The 16,591-nt window shown below is 44.3% G+C and overlaps 1 protein-coding gene across 1 annotated transcript in view; it reads left to right on the top strand.

The window, feature by feature from the left end:
- The first annotated feature begins 11,176 nt into the window (after nt 1-11,176).
- Nucleotides 11,177-16,591, top strand: part of MFSD6 (major facilitator superfamily domain containing 6) — a 71,882-nt gene continuing 66,467 nt past the window's right edge. The window contains exon 1 of the mRNA XM_079924046.1: nt 11,177-11,586. The gene's annotated coding sequence lies outside the window, so the exon portion shown is untranslated. The remainder of the gene's footprint in view (nt 11,587-16,591) is intronic.

Raw genomic sequence — 16,591 nt, forward strand, 5'->3', positions numbered from 1 at the left:
CAAATAGGATCTGTATTGGGGTTTAGTTAAGGTATTGGCAGCAATGTCAATTTCTCCATTTTGATCATTGTACTCTAGTTATGTAGGATCTCTCCTCTATCTTTGCAACGTCTCTGTAAGTATTAAATTATTTCAAAATAAAAGACTAAAAGGAGACAGAGAGAAAAGACTGAAAATACCAAATGAAGGTAAGGAGATGAAATCATAAAACTGCCAGTAGGAGTATAAATTCTCGCAACCACCTTGAGGAACTGTTTGCTATTAATTAATTAGAGTGAGAACCTGCATATCCTATGATTTAGCAGTTACACTCCTACGTATATACCATAAAAATTCGTATATATATGCATCAAAAAACAAGTACAAGAATGTTCATAACGGCATTATTTATAATTGCCAAAGAATGTAAATAATCCAAATGTCCATCAACAGAATGGAAAAAAATAATGTGATATCTTTGTATATTGGAAATAAAATAGCTACACACAGCAATGTCGTTTTGAGCAAAATAAATCAAACACAAAAGATTACATGCTGAACCAGATCTTTTCAGTGCCTAAGATTTTTAGTTAGGCATGTTTAAAGTGGCATTGATTTTCCACAGTCATCAGAAATATTATTAATGAATAGTATTATAGTTGTTTTGTCTGACTTCCTAGTGGAATATGGCAGGTACAAGAGGGATCAGTGAGGGAGAGGAGTTAGGCCTATTATTAACCATTGGTCAGTCAAGAATATAGCTCAGCAACAATGTTTAACTATTTTTATTAGAAGGGCTTTGAATATAATAAGTAGAATTGGCGTCAATTAAAAAAAAAAACAGATCATCGTTTAAGACCTTAAAAAAAAAATTACATGCTGTTTGATTCCGTTTATACAAAGTTTAAAACTGGCAAAACTTATCTGTGGGGTTAGAAATTAGAATGATAGTTCCCTTTGGGGAGAAGGGAGAGGTAGTAATTTGTAAGGGTCACAAAGGGACCTTTTGGGGTGCTGGTAGTATTCAATTTCTTGCTATTAGTGGTGATTACACAAGTTTTAATCATATTTATTATAACTCATTGAATTTTACCCTTGTGACTTATGCACTTTTATGTACATATGTCATACTCTAAGAAAAAGTTTTGAAAATTAAAAAGTATATATATATATATATATATAGAGAGAGAGAGAGAGAGAGAGAGAGAGAGAGGGAGAGAGGCCACGCTGCACAGCTTGCGGGATCTCAGTTCCCTGACCAGGGAGTGAAGCCGGGCCATGGCAGTGAAAGCCCGGAATCCTAACCACTAGGCCACCAGGGAACTCCCCAAAATAAGTGTATTTTAAAAAAATCACATAACTGAGATCCATTTTAGGTGCCTTGATTTGTATTGGATAGATGTGCAAGGCTGGAAACAGGAAAGTCATTATGGAGATTGTGTTAGAGCCTTAGAGTACTGTGTGTAGAGATGGATAAGATGAAACGTATTAATGAAATACCAAGGAGATAAAGTTGGCAAGACTTAGCATTTGACTGAAGGTAGTTAAAGATTGGAACTTTATGCAATAGGCCAGAAATTATGAAAGTGATATTTTTAGATTCCTTTTTTTTTTTTTTTTTTTTGCGGTACGCGGGCTTCTCACTGTTGTGGCCTCTCCCTCTGCGGAGCACAGGCTCCGGACGCGCAGGCCCAGTGGCCATGGCTCACGGGCCCAGCCGCTCTGTGGCATGTGGGATCCTCCCGGACCGGGGCATGAACCCGTGTCCCCTGCATCGGCAGGCGGACTCTCAACCACTGCCCCACCAGGGAAGCCCCGAAAGTGATATTTTTGAAAACTTAATCTGTGTACCACTCATAGCATATGCTATCTTCTATTATAATCGATCTATTTATAGCCAGGTGTTTGCTAGTAGATCACAAGCCTCTTGATGGAAGGGCCTGGATTTTATACTTCCTTTTATCTCCAGGAACTCTCTGCTCCACTACAGTAGATTTATTATCATTTAAATTATCATAATTAGAAGACCAAAAAACAATATATGATGTGTAACTGGATTGGAATGGACAAGAAAATATCTTAGAAAATACATGAAGGAAATTATATTAAAACATCTATTGTTAATTTTTAAAACTCTTATCAAATCATATACAGAAGGCTACTTTAGTAACCTAATGAAGAATTATCTATCTCAAAGCAATAGCCAGCCTCATACTCAGTGGTAAAGCATGAAAGACACTCATAGTAAAGAAGGTAGTAAGAGAAGGGGACAACTACTGATCATCATGAATATTTATCATTGTTTTGTCAGTGTAATAAAATTTTAAAAGTAGGTATAAATATTAGAAAGGAGACCACAGTATCATTATTTGTAGGTTGATATGATCATCCATCTCTGGAAAACTCAAGAGAATTAAGCAATAAGATATCAGAGTAAAAGATTTCTGGACTTCCCTGGTGGCACAGTGGTTAAGAATCCGCCTGCCAATGCAAGGGACATGGGTTCGAGCCCTGGTCCGGGAAGATCCCTCATGCCGCAGAGCAGCTAAGCCCGTGCGCCACAACTACTGAAGCCTGTGCACCTAGAGCCTGTTCTGTGCGACGAAGAGTAGTCCCCGCTCTCCGCAACTAGAGAAAGCCCGCATGCAGCAACAAAGACCCAACACAACCAAAAATAAATAAATTAAAAAAAAAATTTCTGTAAGTTAACCTTCTTTCCTCCTATTTACACTTTAAGTCATTTTTTAAGTCCAGTATCAGTCCCACTTTCTCCATGAAGCCAGTGCCAAGGAAAGAAAGGGAATGGTAGGGGGAACTAAAGAGAACCAACCTCATTAATGTTGTCACCACTGAGTTTATCCACTTACTATCATCGATTTATTCAACAAATATTTATCACCTCTTCCTCCCTTCCATTTCCTCCCATGTGAGTAATCACTGTCAAGAGCTTGATGTTTATTCTTCTCCACCTTTCTCTATGCTCATTCAAGCATATTCCCACAGTCATTCTGTGACACAGTTACAATGGCCTGTCAGGGCTGCTAGCTGCATCTATTATCTGTTCTCTCCTTCTTTCATAATAATAGAATTTTTATCTGTGCACATGGCTACCAGTGAAAGACTATGTTTGTCAGCCTTCCTTTCAGCTGGATGTGACCATGCAACCAAGTTCTGCCACTGGAATTGAAATATGTGTTGATATGTACAACTTATTAATCTGAACATCTGGTGATGTCTTAAAAGGAAGGAACATGCCTTCCCCTTTACTTTTTCTCTTTCCTAATGACTGGAATGTGAACACAATGGGAAGAGTTGGAGCAGCCATGCTGGACCTTGAGATGGAAGCTTTATGTTGAAAACAACAGAAAAATAAGATCAAAAGAACATAAATCCCCTGGTCCCCAACACCACTGAGACACCTATTTACCTAAACTTTTATATGAGGGAGAAACATTTATCTTGTTTAAACCACTGTATGTGGACTATTACATGCTAACTGATACAAATAATACAAAATAATACAAGTAATACAAATCTTGAATAAGACAAGTTGTTCCTTTTTTTTCAATTTAATTTTTATTTTATATTGGAGTATAGTTGATTTACAATGTTGTGTTACTTTCAGGTGTACATCAAAGTGATTCAGTTATACATATACATATATCCATTCTTTTTCAGATTCTTTTCCCATGTAAGTTATTACAGAATATTGGGTAGAGTTCACTGTGCTATACAGTAGGTTCTTGTTGATATCTATTTTGTGTATAGTAGTGTGTATATGTTAATCCCAAACTCCTAATGTATCCCTCCCCCTAACGTTTCCCCTTTGGTAACCGTATGTTTGTTTTCGAAGCCTGTGAGGCTGTTTCTGTTTTGTAAATAAGTTCATTTGTATCATCTTTTTAGATTCCACATATAAGCAGTATCATATGATATTTGTATTTCTCTGTCTGATTTACTTCACTTAGTATGATAATCTCTAGGTCCATCCATACTGCTGCAAATGGCACTTTTCCATTCTTTTTTATGGCTGAGAAATATTCCATTGTATAAATGTACCACACCTTCTTTATCCATTCCTCTGTCGATGGACATCTAAGTTGCTTCCATGTCTTGGCTATTGTAAATAGTGCTGCAATGAACACTGGGGTGCATATATCTTTTTTTTTTTTTTTTGCGGTACGCGGGCTTCTCACTGTTGTGGCCTCTCCCATTGCGGAGCACAGGCTCCGGACACGCAGGCTCAGCGGCCATGGCTCACGGGCCCAGCCACTCCGCGGCATGTGGGATCCTCCCGGACCGGGGCACGAACCCGTGTCCCCTGCATCTGCAGGCGGACTCTCAACCACTGCGCCACCAGGGAAGCCCCATATATCTTTTTGAATTATGGCTTTCTCCAGATATATGCCCAGGAGTGGAATTGCTGGACCATATGGTAGTTCTGCTTTTAGTTTTTTAAGGAACCTCCATACTGTTCTCCATAGTGGCTGTATGTTCCTTTCTTTAAGGAGCTCACAGTCCAGCACGGAAGACAAATCATTATAACAGTATTTGATACGTGCCATGATAGAGGAGGCACCAGGTACGTGAGGCCATTGAGGGGTAGCAAGCCTAGTCTGTGGAGGACATATGTTTTATCTGGGATCTGAAGGAGGGGTAGAGTGTTATCCATTCACTCCTGCTTGAAAAATCACTTCGTAGGCTTCAGTGACAACACCCTCCTGAGTTTCCTCCTACGTCTATGGCTGATCCTTCTTGGTTCCTCTTCCTATACCAGCTGGTAAATGTTGGCCTTTCTCAGGGTTCTCTCAGTATATTCTGTCTTGTGGTGACCCCTTCATTCCCATGATTGTAAGTAGCACCTCAGTGTTGATGACTGCCAAGTCCAGCCCTCTCTTCTGAGTTTTGGACTCATAGACTTAATTGACTACTTCACAGCTCCACCGGCAAGTCTCACAGGCACCTCCAACTTATTATGCCAGAATGTGAACTCTTCCTTTCTTTCCTCCAACCTACTCCTCCCACAGTCTTCTCCCTCTCACTGAAGGTTGTCACAATCCACGCAGTTGCTCGAGCCAAAAACTTGTGATTCATTCTTACACCTGCTTTCCCTTGCCTCCCACACACAATACATCACCGAATGTGCTGATACACTTCCAAAAACTCTCTCTCAAATCCATCCACTTCTTCTATCCCCACTGCTCACCACTCTAGTCCAAGCCACTGCTGGTCTCTCTCGTCACCACCGGTTACTTTCCAACTGAGCCTCACTTCCACTTCTGCCCTCTCCATACCATTCTCCACACAGCAGCCACAGCGACCTTTTAAAGGCACAAGTCAGATCTCCTAAACGTTCTTCAATGGATCTCACTGAATGTAAGTTAAAATTCAGAATGCTTGACACGATACCCAGGTGGCTGCCTGACCTGGCTTTTGCCTATTTCTCCCACCTCATCTCTTGACATTTCCCCTTAGGCCACTACTCGCTCTGCTCCAGTCACCAAAGCTTAGCTCTTTGCTGACTCAAGGCAGCTCCTCCTGTGGGGAAAGGTCTTTCCAGAACTCTCTTCCTGGTCATCTCCTACTTACGCCTCAGGTCCAGTTTACTGTGACTTCCTCAAACAGGCCTTTCCTGTCTTCCAATGTAAAGTACATTCTTCATTTTTCTCTTGCATAACACTTTGTCTTCTTTCCTGTGGAAGACTGCTAGTTGACTCCCGGAATCCATTCTCCCTTTCTTTTGTAGCAATGGAATTTAGCTGGGTCTCTGGCCACTTGGCTAAAGACTACGTTTTCCTTCTTTGCACTCAGATGTGGGCACGTGACTGTTTCAGCCAAGGCGATATGTATGGACATGATGTGTACAAACGCGAGGGCTTCCATTTAAGGGACAGGGCTTATACTCTCCCCGGCCCATGTGCTGGGAACAGTGAGAACTTAAGCAGTCACCCTGGACCAGACATGGAATCCATGTGTTGTGCAGATGGTGAGGTCGCACCATCAGCCTTGGACTGCCTACCTGTGGACTGTTATATGAGAAACAAAATTCTATTTGACTACTGGACTTTTGACTCTCTTTGTTATGGTAAAGGGGCCTTGGTTTTTGGGTTTCGGTTTTGTTTTGGCGGTACCACACAGCTTGCAGGATCTTTAGTTCCCCGACCAGGGTTCCTGGGCCCTGGCAGTGAAAGTGCCAAGTCCTAACCAATGGATCACCAGGGAATTCCTTTGGATGGGTTTTAAGTAGAGAATTAAGGTCTGCTGGTAGCACATCCAGGAGGCACAACACAACGTGAAAGGTGCCCCAGGATGTTGTGCAACCCTGTGGGACTGCAAAGAAATCACCCTGTCAGATGTTCTTAAAGATTACTTTGGTTGCAATAGGGAAAATTGATTGGATGAGAAAACACATGGAGGCAGAGAGGCCAGAGAAGTGATCATCATAAGGCAGAGGAGAGAGAACCTCTTGGATTAGCATAGCACAGGAACACAGAGAAGAGGACAAACTCCAGGAATATTTTGAAAGGAGGACTCCGCAGGGCTTGGTGTTTACTGGGTATGGTAGGCAAAATCATCGCCTTCTAGAGATGTCCATGTCCTAATCCTAGGAAGCTGTGACTATATTACCTTACATGGCAAAATGACTTTGCAGAGGGCTTCCCTGGTGGCGCAGTGGTTGAGAGTTTGCCTGCCGATGCAGGGGACACGGGTTCGTGCCTCAGTGCGGGAGGATCCCATATGCCGCGGAGCGGCTGGGCCCGTGAGCCATGGCCACTGAGCCAGTACGTCCAGAGCCTGTGCTCTGCAATGGGAGAGGCCACAGCGGTGAGAGGCCCGCGTACCACAAAAAAAAAAAAAAAAAAAAAAAAAGACTTTGCAGATATGATTAAGCTACGGTTCTTGAGAGGAGGAGATTAACCTGGACCATCAAGGTGAGCCCAGTGTAATCACAAGGGATCTTATAAGAGGGAGGCAGAAGGGTCAGAGTCAGAAAAGGCAACATGGCTGCTGAAGCAGAGGTTAGAGTGAGGTGCTATGAAGATGGAGAAAGGGGCCATGAGCCAAGCAGCCTCTAGAGGCTGGAGAAGTCCAAAACGTGGATTCTCCTCCAAAGCCTACAGATGGAATGCAGCCCTGCAGACACGTTGATTTTAGCCTGGTAAAACCCATTTTGGACTTCCGACTTACAGACATGTAAGATAGTAAATTTGTCATGTTTTAATTCACTACATTTGTGGTAACTTATTATAGCAGCATAGAAAACTAATATGCTGGGTATGGGCGTAAGGGTGGAGGGAGCGGTGAGTACAGGACCTTGTACAACTAGGAGGATGACGTTTGGGAACCCAGAAGTAAAAGCCGGGAGGAAGGGGTGGAAGATGGGTGCCTGTGAAACAACCTACTGGAATTAGCCATACAGATCTGGTACTCAGGGAAGAGGCTGTCCCAGAGAGAGGGGTTTGGGGACATCCTCAAATATTCCATGATTAAAGCCAAGGGAGGGGGTAAGAGCAATCACAGAAGAAAGAGAAGAAAGGCCTAGAACAAAACCAAAATGGAGTATACAAAGGGGAGTGGCTTGAGAGGAAGAGCAAAACCCAAGGCTGTGGGTCACAGAAGTCTGAGGAAGGGAGAGTTTCAAGGTGGGGGACACTCAGTAGTGTCTAGTGTTGCTGAGAAAAGTAGATGATACCATTTGCCTAAAATAAAATCCCCAACCTGCCATATGTGAATATACGTGTTTGTAAGAGTTTGCATGAGCTAGGAAGAGGGATTGGTTAAGAGCCAGGACCTTGAAGCTAGACTACCTAGGTTCAAACGCAGATTCTATCACTTACAAGTGGTGTGAGCTTGGTAAAGTTACTTCACGTTTATATGCACCAATTTCCTCATTTGTAAAATGGGGTGATAGTACCTACGTGTACGTGACTGTTGTGAGGCTTAAATTAATAAATACATAAAAAGGGCTTTGAACAGTACCTGGCACAGGTAAGTCCTGTATAAGTGTTAGCTGTTTGTTCTCATTATTACCTACTGTCATGCATTTGCTTTGTTATTTAGGAATAATCAATTCTGGGGGCTTCCCTGGTGGCGCAGTGGTTGAGAGTCCGCCTGCCGATGCAGGGGACACGGGTTCGTGCCCCGGTCCGGGAAGATCCCACATGCCGCGGAGCGGCTGGGCCCGTGAGCCATGGCCGCTGAGCCTGCGCATCCGGAGCCTGTGCTCCGCAACGGGAGAGGCCACAACAGTGAGAGGCCCGCGTACAGCAAAAAAAAAAAAAAAAGAATAATCAATTCTGCCAAAGGAAATAAGAGAAACAAACATTATAAGAGAAGAAATGAAATTAAATGAAAGCAAGTAGTTTGTGAGACAAAGTAAGTAGTGCATATATGAGCTGAACGTAGAGAGGAAGGGTTGGAAGGTCCAAATAGGCACCAAATATTCTTGATACAGTAAATATTCATGAGGCATATTAGCACTCAATATTTAGGCAGGCTTCAAATGACCACCCACTGGTGACAGCTACACAGCCTCCATTTGTTCTCTGCCTGAGAAATGCAGATAAAATCCACAGCTGCTCATCGGGCTAACTGGTGAGCTGGAACTGGCCAGCCATCCTCGCTCCTGTGTCTCTCAACAGAGAAAGTGTGTGCTGGCTCTGGCCCCAGGTACCCTCTGACTGCCAGTATCAACCTCAGCTCTGGTCCTTGTAATCACACCATCAGCACCAGAAGCCTGACTCAGGGAGGCACAGATTCTACACGTTTCATAAAATATACCCCCTGCTTGTGCCCTAGCCTAAGTGTGTTAATCTACTCTATCTCCTGACTTCTTACTCTGCATTTTAAATTGATTCAATTAGCCACGTGATTTCAACACCCTAATTTTGTCTTTGAGCCTTTCTGTACAATGACCTCTGGGATAGCTTGCCTCCTGGTATACTTGGAAGCTAACTTCCCACACCACACCCACTAGTTACCTCACAGCGGGTAGGGAGATGTGGGAGGAGTGGTAGTCACTTTTTCTTCATACATATTTGCATCTTCTCCTTAGTTATACTGAAAAGGGAAGGGGCTACCAGGAAAAAAAAATCCTGCCCTAATAAGGCCAATTAAAACAACATTTTCTGCTGTGATGACCCTGGAGGCTACCCTGTCCTATTTGAAACCAGCTTTAACCTCTAGTTTGATTTGGCTTCACTTTTCAACATGGAGCCATTTCTGAGCAGCTGTAGGTTAAGAACAACCCCCCCACCCCTTCCTGCCCTCCTTCTGTATACAGGAGAGAACCTAAATCATATTAGACCTGGAGTCTGTTCACTTTTCTTTTTCCTTCTTTTTCAAAAGGTCACTTCTTTAATATCTGGACAGATAAGAAGGATGATAATTCTATTATGACAGCTACCAACTGGGTACTTTATGAGCCGTTCAGTTCCAAATACTGCAGGGGAAGATGTCTCCAGGCCACACCAGACCAAAATCTGTCAATCTCAGAGTCCAACAACCACTTTAATCTCTTTCATATGAAACTTGAGCACTCACTGCTTTTCATCGGTTTGCTATTATCAGTATTGCAAGTGGATTTATCATGAGGCTAATGGAGCATAAACTTCAGGGACCCTTTGTAGGTTCCAGGAGGGGCCACAGTGACTTTGTAATTTTGTTTTATTCTTCCTAAAGAGGGACCTCAATTCCTAAAGCTTCAGGGCCTATAAAATTCTCATCGGTATGATTTCGTGGTTAAGAGCTTAAACACTGGAGATAAAGGACTTCTCACCCTTTTACTATTTAGTCATTTTAGGTTAGTCACATTAAATTTCAGCCTTGGTTTCCTCAGTCGTAAAATGGGAATAATAGTACTTATATTTTTAGGATTACGGTAAAGCTTAAGTAGTACTTATACAGTGTTTCATGTATGAGAAATGTTCGTCGATGCTAGCTGCCATTATTATTGTTGTTATTCCCAGAACAAGACGATAAGCTCCCTGAGGACAGGATCTGGCACCCCAAAGGCCCATTACAGGCACCAAAAAAAATAGTTGCTGAAGGAATGATACCTTTTACAGCCAACTCCACTCTCCCCACCCTCTCTACGTGTCTAACCAGAAATACAACTATAATTGCGTTACAGATGCGACACACATGGTTACCTCTTCAGCAAGCTGCCAGATACTCCGTAGCACTTTCTCAGTTTGAAAGAGTGCTTTAGTCTCAGCCCTTCCCCGGTGAGTCCTGAAACCCTGGTTGTTTGCCTCCTGTCTCTTGCCAAGCTCCTCTCTCCCAGGTCAACTGAGGACAGTCGGCCACAGCCACCGCTGGCCCAGAGACGCTGAGGCAACGCATTAATAGTGTTAGCATTCTGCTTGGCACTGAATAAATGCCCTACAAACGATGGCTATTATTGTTGCTGCTACTGTTGTTATTATTATTATTATTATTACAATTCCCAACCAGCCGGCCATCTACTCTCCGCCCCCTCCCCCCGGAGCTAGGCCTGCATCTTTTGCCTGGGGTCGGGGTGGGAGGCTTTTAGCCGGGAGCCGGGGTGCGGGGACCTGGGGATAGACCCTCGCGTCTGCTCTCCCCCTTCGTGGCGCGCCTCCCCGGCAGGGCTGGGGCGGCGGGTCCCCCGGGGCCGCCAGGGCTGGCGGGAGGCCGGGAGGAGCAGCCGCCGACGCATCCGCCGCCGCCGCAGGAGGCGGAGCGCTGCACCTGGCGGCGGGTCCTCGGCGCTCAGCCCTGAAACGGGTCCAGCCGGTAGCGAGCGGCGGAAGCCGGGCCAGAGGAAGAGGAGGAGGAGGAGAGAAGGTCGCGCCGACCGGTACGCTCGGCTCGCCGCTCCCGGTCCCCCCACCGGCCCGCATCCCTCCGCCGCGCCCCGCCCCGCCGCAGCTCCCGAGGAACCAGTGACCCGCCCGAGATGGTGAGCGCCGTCTCGACAGCCGCCGCCCCGGCGCCCGGAGCCGCCGCCCCGTGCCCGGGGGAGATGGCTCCCCGCGCCCCGCGCAGCTGAGCTCTCGCCGCCGTCGCCGCCCGCCGCAGGTGAGTCGGAGCCCGGCGCGAGGGGGAAGGGGTCGCGCTCGGCGGGGCGGCGGGGTAGCCCCACCCTGGGCTCCCCTGCAGGGGCCGGGCCCGGCCGGAGGGCGAGGAGCCCCCTGCGGCGCTCACACCTGCAGTCGCTGAAAGGCTTCCGAGGAGGGGCCTGGCCTCAGGGCGTGGGGGGGTGTCTCCGCTCCCAGTCCCGCTCGCCTGCTACTGTCTCCCTCCCCTTGGATCCCGAGTCGGTTGTCATCTTTTGGGGCGCTGAGGGCAGCTACAGCCTGCACCCCCGGTGCGCCCGGCGCGAGCAGCACTTCCGCAAACGTAATTGCAGTCGGGAAAACAAAGGCGCTGCCCAAGGAAGCCGTCGCCGGGCGCCGGCAGCAGCCAGGGAGCCGGGTGAGGGCTGCGCCCCAGTGCCCAGGCCCTTGTCGGCCCGGCCGCACTCGCGCCCTTGCCATAACCGTCCTCGGGAGAAAGGGAGGCGAGAACACCAGACAATCCGAGTGCAGGGACGTAGCTCCTTGGGTGGCAAGAGGAGGAAATTGACAGCGTCTGCTTACCCAGGTGAATAAATACGCAAAATACCTCTTTCCCTTGCCTGCTATCATCCTGGGAGAAATTCCCCGCCTCCGTGCTGCTTTACTTCAGCCTGGCCTAACATGTCCCTAGAGCCATTATGAGATAACAGTCGGGGTTTCTAGTCCTTTGGGGTCCTTTGTGTCCCCTACACGGCTCCCTGTAAATTTAAGTAGGAGGGTGAAAAATTCCAAATGCGATTTTCCCCTTCATTTATCCCATCTGCACGTGGACAGGCAGGTGGATTCGTTACCCTGGAGGCCAGCACACGGTGCATTTCGCCTCTCCCACATATATTCGCAACCACAAACATTTCCTTTCATCCGAAAATCTTTAATAGTTAAACATTTTACAGAGCTACTGGAACAGATAAAATCTTGCCTATTAGTAGTAGAAAAGAACCTCGAAGAGTTGAGGTTTTAATCCCGACTGGTGTCTAAATATTTTTATGCTGTTGGGCATGTCACATCTTCCTGAGCCTCAGTTTTCTCACCTGTAAAAGGAGATGGTTGGATAGTACAGTGGTCAAGCTTCCCCCTAATTGTTCTAGAAGTTTAGGATTTTCTGGAAATCTAACCTTTTCAAAATAAATGAATGTAAAGGGTGGGTGGACGTACAGTTGACCAATGACATGTGATAAAAGCAGATGTGTTTTTGGTAGGCCTCTGGTGTCTGCAGAGCATCTCTTCCCCAAGACGTGGCCACTAGTCTGCTAAAGGTGTATGCATCGTTGATGGCCTTGTTAAGTAAAAGGAGAGGATAGGAAGTCGCCTCACTGGGAAGGTCGGCTTTTGACACTTTAAGCTGATGGTCATCAGCAGACACGGAAGATATTTTCAGTTATTTTGTGGTAGTCAGATCGCTTGTGTTTACCACAAGTTGCAAGTAAAACTTAAGATTGCTTTTAGGAGGAAGCTGGGACATTGCTGCTGAGCCCAGGGCTGGGGGAGTAGGAGGAGAAAGGATCATATTTCAATAATGCATTAAAGCTACTAAGCATGTTTACAGTAATTTATTTCTAAGGCACTTTCTGTATCTGTATGAATAAGGTAAATGTAAAAACATGAAGGCAAACCAAAACACAAAGATAAACGAAACAGCAAGGTTTGCAGGTATTTGGTGATATGAGGTATTGGATCACCAAGTCTAGCATATATAGTTTCTGGATGATTAACAGTAATAAGGCACTTTTTGAGCACTTAGTATGTTCAAGACACCATCTTAAACACTTGATTTCTATATCTCTGTAAGATAAGTCTTGTCGCATTTTATGGATGATGAAAAGGAAGCTCGAATGGTTAAGGAACTTACACAAACCACATAATCAGTAAGAGGTGGAGTTAGGTTTGACCCCGTGTCTCTGGCTCCAAAGCCCAGGAAATTTCCACACGGTGTCCCTCCCTATTCAGGACCCATTAAGTCTCACCACCTACACAGGTGCCTTCCTTTGCTTCTTGCCTTTGAAAATTAATTTCATTGCAACATACATACATTACATATGTTAACATTTATCTGTGTAAGATAATCTATATAGTGCATATATATTTACGCATGTATGTTTACCCATTTGTTCTCACCATTTTTAGGTTGAAGGCAAGTGTAAAAATGAATATAACCAGATATATTTAGTGTTAGGCTGACAGGTTTTTTGTTTGACTTCTTTTGATATTCAGTACATCTTGATTTAGCAGTCTCATTGTAGGGAAAGGGAGAAATGCAATAGATGTAAATGTATTTGTTAGCTGCTTTGGCACATTGTCTTGGGAAAAAATCATGATATGGTAAGTGAAAAAAGGAAGAGATTTATATACAAACCATCATACAAGCACACGTATACCTTGTTGTCTCCAAACTGTTGACAGTGGCTTCCTGAAGGAAGTGGGTTCAGATGGTAAAGAAAAGAGGGTACTTTTACTTTTTACCTTATAAAGTTATGTTTGGGCTTAAAAAGCTTTTTTTTTTTTTTTTTGCAACAAGCATTTGTTATTTTATTATAGAAACTAAAAAGAGAAACAAAAGGAATAGAATTGATTCACTTAATAAAAATCAAAAATAAGAAAAAAATTGAATGTGCCTAAACTCTGTAATGTTAGAGAAGTGAAATATGAGACTCAGGAGATCAAAGAGGAAGGTGGTATTCTGGGAATCGCATGTGTAGGAGCAAAGGGTGACCAGTCTTGGATGACTAAGTTTTACCTTTTCTAACAGTATCTATAGGGTGTTCTACAGCACCCCCAATTTTCCTCCCCAATAAGAATGCTTTGGTGCACACACCCCAATTTACCTGCTGGATAGGGTGATAAGAATTTCTTCCTGCTCTTGCTAGTGGTGGCTGTCTTTGGAAGCGTAATTGTTCTTTATGTAGAAGGTAGGAGTAGGAGAAATAAATTTATCTGCTGTGTCATTTCCTGAAATTACGGCATTCTGGATGACTTCAGGTGTAATTATTTTTAGTAACATAATTTTAGGAGCAGGAAGTTGTCAAGTTAATCTAGTCTGATGCATATCTGAACATATATATGTATAGATACATATACATGTGCATATATGTACATAATCTTGTCTGATGTGTATATATACATACAGATGTATATATACAAATCCCACAATTCTGTTTTATGTAATACTAATAAAAATCATTGCTTAGAATCCTTAAAAATTAATACATTTTCCTGCTCAGACTTAGAAATCCAGAATCAAATACATTCAGACTTTTCAGAATCAAGAAAACACATTCTTCCTTGTGTTTTGTACCCAAAGGAAAAGTGAATAAGGTTGGTTCATTATAAACGTAATAGGCAATAACGAGAAAAACATAATTGTAAAATTATTTTGCAGAAGAGATATTCTGACAATTTTAGATGTCATCCAACGTTTCATTCAAGGTTCTAATTATGTTTTGGGCTGAGGGAAGTCTCAGGCTTTTGATTTAGGAAACTTTGTTGCTCAGTAGGTTCTCTTTAAACCCAGAAATCAAGTGCAAAATCCTACCCTAGTACAAAGCCAGTTTTGGTAAAACCTTTTCCTCAAAGCAAAATGAATGTGTCATTTCCCAGTGCACAGCATTTTGGATTCCTGGGAAATGCAGACGTACCCATCTGCTGTGAATTCTGTGTGGGGCAAAGAAAACACCCTTAATGTCTCCATCAGGAACATTCCATTTGGATATGATTCCTCCATGTTTAGTTACCCAACATTAGCTGTCTTTGGCCATTTATTCTACTTTACTGGCATTTTGGAGGGTGAGAATGCCTGTGTCAGCCTGATTTGTTGTCCTAAATCCTGAATGACATGTTATCCAGTACTTAGCCCTATTGTTGGGTTTCAGTAACTTTGCTTTGTAGCTGGTTTTCCTTCTCTGTATTTATAAGACACTTATTTACTGCTTTGTAAAATGGCATTGTTTAAATTAAGTTACTTGGCTGCGTAGCTTTTGGAAACTATCAGAGCCATTTGCTAAGATATTGATTTATTGGCGCGGAGCCCAATAGAAAACTAAACCAAACCAAAACAAATAAAAAATGTGGAACACCTAAACTTTGAACCTGTATATTAATATGTGTCTGCTATAGCTATTGCAACTCAGGTTGCTAGTTTGTGGCTCTAAATAGCGCGCACACACACACACACACACACACACACACACACCGCTACCTCAGCACCAACAAAAATACCCCAAATGTTGTGTATTAAAAGTAGCTTTCATCTGCTTTTGTCCACTGTAATGTGAATATGGCTGAGCCATAGATGTGCTGATGATTGTGTTGAAGAGATGTTAAGGTTTGGAAATGTGAATGACTGGCCTGTATTACCTTGTGACCTGGTGGTCCTGCTGTATTTAGGAATGGGAGAGAATGGGGCAAAGATGAGAAGAGATCTAGGCTCTTACAAAAACCATATTCCAGAGATATAAGAGAGGATTGAGTAAAGGATGGCCGAGACATCTTTTTTGACATTTGTTCTGGCCTGTGTTTGAGTAGGGGAGACAAATTCAGGGAATGATGTGCAAGTAGAAAACAGGGAAGTCCAGCTTTGAATGACTCTGAGGAAATGTTTTGATGTGAGACCAAGAGTGGAACTTGGGGGAGAGGGAGATGGGACGTTATGAGTCAGCAGTGGCCAAGGGAGCTCTGGTGTGGATTTGTTGGGGATAAAAGGGGAATTGGAAAGAGGAACTGGTGTTGTCTCAACAAACTTGATTTGTGGTTAATTGTGCCTGGTGAAAGTGCACGAGAAGCCTAGACTAGTAGTAACTCCCTGCGTGGTTCTGTAGAGAGACCTGGGTGCCCCCCACCCCACTTTCCCCACGTGGCCACTGTGGGGTGAAGAGCGGAAATGGAGCAGTAGAGTCCAGGACTCCCAGAGGAACTCTGAGCCCCAGAACAGAGGAGGAGTGAGTCCTTATAAGCCATGTGGCGAATTCTTCTCTTATAACTGCTCTGGGCTTTTTTAGGCCCAAGGTTAAGGTAGAACACACTTGGCCCAAGGTAAATAAGGCCTTTCTCAACACAGCCAAGCCCCAAAGCCCCACACTAAACACTTAAAGCAGAACCATACAGAGCGACGTGGACACTATCTGTGACTTTTTAAAGAAGTGCACTGATGTGATGCACCATAGCCAAGCTTCTGTAGCTGTGTGGGGTGCCTTCTCTCTTCTATTTCAAAATGCTTTCTGTGGAATTGTGTTTAGCTAATGAACAGGTAGACCCCACACTCACCTTTATGAGGGAGTTTGAATAAAAGAGTATCAAAGGGGTAAAATGACACACTTTTAAATTTTATTTCCCATTAATGAGGTTCCCTGTGTTTTGAAGGTGTAATATCTCTAAGAGTATCTCAGGGCTGCCCTGGTGGCACAGTGGTTGAGAGTCCGCCTGCCGATGCAGGGGACACAGGTTCGTGCCCCGGTCTGGGAGGATCCCGCATGCCGCAGAGCGGCTGCGCCCGTGAGCCATGGCCGCTGAGCCAGCGCGTCCGGAGCTTGTGCTCCGCA

Source organism: Stenella coeruleoalba (genome assembly GCF_951394435.1).
Source record: "Stenella coeruleoalba genome assembly, chromosome: 6".
Lineage (NCBI taxonomy): Eukaryota > Metazoa > Chordata > Mammalia > Artiodactyla > Delphinidae > Stenella > Stenella coeruleoalba.